This window comes from Homarus americanus, unplaced genomic scaffold, assembly GCF_018991925.1.
Source record: "Homarus americanus isolate GMGI-L3 unplaced genomic scaffold, GMGI_Hamer_2.0 scaffold25483, whole genome shotgun sequence".
In the NCBI taxonomy this organism is placed as follows: domain Eukaryota; kingdom Metazoa; phylum Arthropoda; class Malacostraca; order Decapoda; family Nephropidae; genus Homarus; species Homarus americanus.
The window spans coordinates 4,298,079-4,303,808 of NW_024726235.1; the positions used below are offsets into that span (position 1 = coordinate 4,298,079).

At 39.5% G+C, this 5,730-nt stretch overlaps 1 pseudogene; it reads right to left on the reverse strand.

The window, feature by feature from the left end:
• LOC121865529 overlaps positions 1-5,334 on the reverse strand; it is a 15,519-nt pseudogene extending 10,185 nt beyond the window's left edge.
• Between the last annotated feature and the right edge of the window lie 396 nt (positions 5,335-5,730).

Below are 5,730 nucleotides of genomic sequence, written 5' to 3' on the forward strand. Positions count from 1 at the left end.
GTTAAGAAGAGAGGAACTGAGGAGAAGGGAGAATAAAGGGAAGGAGAGGAAGCGAAAGGAGGTTAAGAAGAGGAACTGAGGAGAAGGGAGAATAAAGGGAAGGAGAGGAAGAGAAAGGTTAAGAAGAGGAACTGAGGAGAAGGGAGAATAAAGGGAAGGAGGGAAGAAAGTGGTTAAGAAGAGGAACTGAGGAGAAGGAGAATAAAGGGAAGGAGAGGAAAGCGAAAAGAGGTTACGAAGAGGAACTGAGGAGAAGGGAGAAGAAAGGAGAGGGAGAGGAAGAGAAAGAGGTTACGAAGAGGAACTGAGGAGAAGGGAGAATAAAGGAAGGAGAGGAAGAGGTTAAGAAGAGGAACTGAGGAGAAGGGAGAATAAAGGGAAGGAGAGGAAGCGAAAGAGGTTAAGAAGAGGAACTGAGGAGAAGGGAGAATAAAGGGAAGGAGAGGAAGAAGAAAGAGGTTAAGAAGAGGAACTGAGGAGAAGGGAGAATAAAGGGAAGGAGAGGAAGAGAGAAAGTGGTTAAGAAGAGGAACTGAGGAGAAGGGAGAATAAAGGGAAAGGAGAGGAAGCGAAAGAGGTTAAGAAGAGGAACTGAGGAGAAGGGAGAATAAAGGGAAGGAGAGGAAGAAAGAGGTTAAGAAGAGGAACTGAGGAGAAGGGAAGAAGGGGAGAAGACGGGAAGGAAGGAGGTAGTGACGCCCTATGTTTATCCAGTTGACAGGAAATGTTCCTTGATCTGGTATACACCTTCGTTAAACATACACCTGCGTTGATCATACACCCACATTAATACACCTGCGTTGATCATTACCCTCATATACACCTGCGTTGATCATACACCCACATTAATACACCTGCGTTGATCATACACCTACATTAATACACCTGCGTTGATCATACACCCTCATTAATACACCTGCGTTGATCATACACCCTCATTAATACACCTGCGTTGATCATACACCTCATTAATACACCTGCGTTGATCATACACCCACATTAATACACCTGCGTTGATCATACACCCTCATTAATACACCTGCGTTGATCATACACCCACATTAATACACCTGCGTTGATCATACACCCACATTAATACACCTGCGTTGATCATACACCCACATTAATACACCTGCGTTGATCATACACCCACATTAATACACCTGCGTTGATCATACACCCACATTAATACACCTGCGTTGATCATACACCCTCATTAATACACCTGCGTTGATCATACACCCACATTAATACACCTGCGTTGATCATACACCCACATTAATACACCGTTGATCATACACATTAATACACCGTTGATCATACACCCTCATTAATACACCTGCGTTGATCATACACCCACATTAATACACCTGCGTTGATCATACACCCACATTAATACACCTGCGTTGATCATACACCCTCATTAATACACCTGCGTTGATCATACACCCACATTAATACACCTGCGTTGATCATACACCCACATTAATACACCTGCGTTGATCATACACCTACATTAATACACCTGCGTTGATCATACACCTACATTAATACACCTGCGTTGATCATACACCTTCATTAATACACGTTGATCATACACCTACATTAATACACCTGCGTTGATCATACACCTACATTAATACACCTGCGTGATCATACACCCTCATTAATACACCTGCGTTGATCATACACCTACATTAATACACCTGCGTTGATCATACACCTACATTAAAACACCTGCGTTGATCATACACCTACATTAATACACCTGCGTTGATCATACACCTACATTAATACACCTGCGTTGATCATATACCTACATTAATACACCTGCGTTGATCATACACCTTCATTAATACACCTGCGTTGATCATACACCTACATTAATACACCTGCGTTGATCATACACCCACATTAATACACCTGCGTTGATCATACACCTACATTAATACACCTGCGTTGATCATACACCTACATTAATACACCTGCGTTGATCATACACCTACATTATACACCTGCGTTGATCATACACCTACATTAATACACCTGCGTTGATCATATACCTACATTAATACACCTGCGTTGATCATACACCTTCATTAATACACCTGCGTTGATCATACACCTACATTAATACACCTGCGTTGATCATACACCTACATTAATACACCTGCATTGATCATACACCTACATTACTACACCTGCATTAATCATACACCTTCATTACTACACCTGCGTTGATCATACACCTTCATTAATACACCTGCGTTGATAATACACCTACATTAATACACCTGCGTTGATCATACACCTACATTAATACACCTGCGTTGATCATACACCTACATTAATACCTGTCTCCTACCTGGTCTTCCTCCTAAATGCCACACAACGTAAACACCTAGAAAAAGTGCAAAGAGGGCATGCAAGATTATTCTCTCCTTCCTACTCCACATATCAAGAAGCGCTCGACACACTGACCCTTTCGACTCTCACTGACCATCACCACGACCTCATCTGCAAATTTGGTAAGCTTCTCCACCATCCTCGACACCGGCTCCTACTACCACCTGAGATCCCTAGCCCGAGAATTGCTGTTCGACACCACAACCGCATCCAGCCCATACGTGCAGAACTGATCGCTATAGAGCAGCCCAGTCCCAACCATTGTAAAATTATCAATAACTTGTAATAAACCAGTGTATTCCTCCCAGTAAATACTACTTCTTGCACTGTCACTATGTTGAAATGCCCTGTAGTTTGAGCTTTTCCCATCTATTTATTATATATCTTATTTATATCACTTATGTTATTTGTATATTATTTGTAATTCGAAACCCATTCCCCAATTATGTAACTGTATATTTTCAGCCTTCTGGCTGCCAAGCTATTCAATAAACCGTTAATTATTATTATTATTATTATTATTTATTATTATTATTATTATTATTATTATTATTATTATTATTTTTATTATTATTATTATTATTATTATTATTATTATTATTATTATTATTATACACCCACATTAATACACCTGCGTTGATTATGCACCTATATTAATACACCTGCGTTGATCATACACCTGCGTTGATCATATATCCAATAATACACCTGCGTTGATTATACACCTCCATTAATACACCTGCGTTGATAATACACCTACATTAATACACCTGCGTTGATCATACACCTACATTAATACACCTGCGTTGATTATACACCTGCGTTGATCATACACATACATTAATACACCTGCATCGATCGTAAACCGACATTAATACACCTGCATTGATCATACACCTACATTAATACACCTGCATTGATCATACACCTACATTAATACACCTGCATTGATCACACCACATTAATACACCTGCGTTGATTATACACCTGCGTTGATCATACACATACATTAATACACCTGCATGATCATACACCTACATTAATACACCTGCATTGATCATACACTACATTAATACACCATTGATCATACACCGACATTAATACACCTGCGTTAATCATACACCTACATTAAAACACCTGCGTTAATCATACACCTACATTAATACACCTGCGTTAATCATACACCTACATTACTACACCTGCGTTGATCATACACCTACATTAATACACCTGCGTTAATCATACACCTACATTAAAACACCTGCATTGATCATACACCTACATTACTACACCTGCATTGATCATACACCTACATTACTACACCTGCGTTAATCATACACCTACATTAATACACCTGCGTTGATTATACACCTACATTAATACACCTGCGTTAATCATACACCTACATTAATACACCTGCGTTAATCATACACTACATTAAAACACCTGCATTGATCATACACCTACATTACTACACCTGCATTGATCATACACCTACATTAAAACACCTGCATTGATCATACACCTACATTACTACACCTGCATTAATCGCACCTACATTAAAACACCTGTGTTAATCATACACCTACATTAATACACCTGCGTGATCATACACCTACATTAAAACACCCATTAATCATACACCTACATTAATACACCTGCGTTAATCATACACCTACATTACTACACCTGCGTTAATCATACACCTACATTAAAACACCTGCATTGATCATACCTACATTACTACACACCTGCATTGATCATACACCTACATTACTACACCTGCGTTAATCATACACCTACATTGATACACCTGCGTTAATCATACACCTACATTAATACACCTGCGTTAATCATACACCTACATTAAAACCCCTGCATTGATCATACACCTACATTACTACACCTGCGTTAATCATACACCTACATTAAAACACCTGCATTGATCATACACCTACATTACTACACCTGCGTTAATCATACACCTACATTACTACACCTGCATTAATCATACACCTACATTAAAACACCTGCGTTAATCATACACCTACATTAAAACACCTGCGTTAATCATACACCTACATTAATACACCTGCATTGATCATACACCTACATTACTACACCTGCATTGATCATACACCTACATTAAAACACCTGCGTTAATCATACACCTACATTAAAACACCTGCGTTAATCATACACCTACATTAATACACCTGCATTAATCATACACCTACATTAATATACACCTGCGTTAATCATACACCTACATTACTACACCTGCGTTAATCATACACCTACATTACTACACCTGCGTTAATCATACACCTACATTAAAACACCTGCGTTAATCATATACCATTAAAACACCTGCGTTAATCATACACCTACATTGATACACCTGCGTTAATCATACACCTACATTAATACACCTGCGTTAATCATACACCTACATTACTACACCTGCATTGATCATACACCTACATTGATACACCTGCGTTAATTATACACCTACATTAGACATAGTTGCATTGAACACACGTAACACATATCCCTGTGTTTAAAAAGTCCATTAAAGTCTATTAATTTCAAATATTATTTTTAGTTTCCATATCAATATGTCAACTAGGACCATTAACACACCTGAGAGTCACTAATTAGCTCAGTGGCCAGGTAGACAGGTGAGACGCCTTCATTTGTTGCCTGATGGAGAGTTGAAGACGAGGAGAGTGTGTTCTGATGTAGAATCGTCACAGTGCGGTTCAAAAGTTTTCTCTGTCACCATGTATAGTATTAGGGACTTTAACCATTACTATCACCGACCACTATCATCACTATCACCTACCACTACCATCACTATCACCTACCACCACCATCACTATCACCTACCACCAGCACCAGCACTACTGACCTGTGTTGTGGGTCGCAGCCAAGGAGGAAGTGGGCCATCGTTTTCGGTGGAGGGAGAGGTAAAGTAGACCCACCCCTCCCTCCCGGGCTGTGTGGGGACGACCCCTCACCCCCTCCAGTGGCGTTTATCCTAGGTGCGTATACGCATGTCTGCCATGAATGTATATATGTCCTGCCTGCATGTATATCTGTCCTCCGTATGTATGCATTGTCTTCTGGTGTATACATACCGTATAACTTCCTTGCATATAAACACAGTATATTCCCAGCTTGTATACCTGTTCTCATTTTGTATTTACGTTTCCTCTTGTAAATACGTAAATGTCTTGCTGCTATATAAGTATTACCACTATGTATACCTGACCTGGATATGTATAAATGTATCATCCTGTATATACGTGCTTCTTGGTCCTG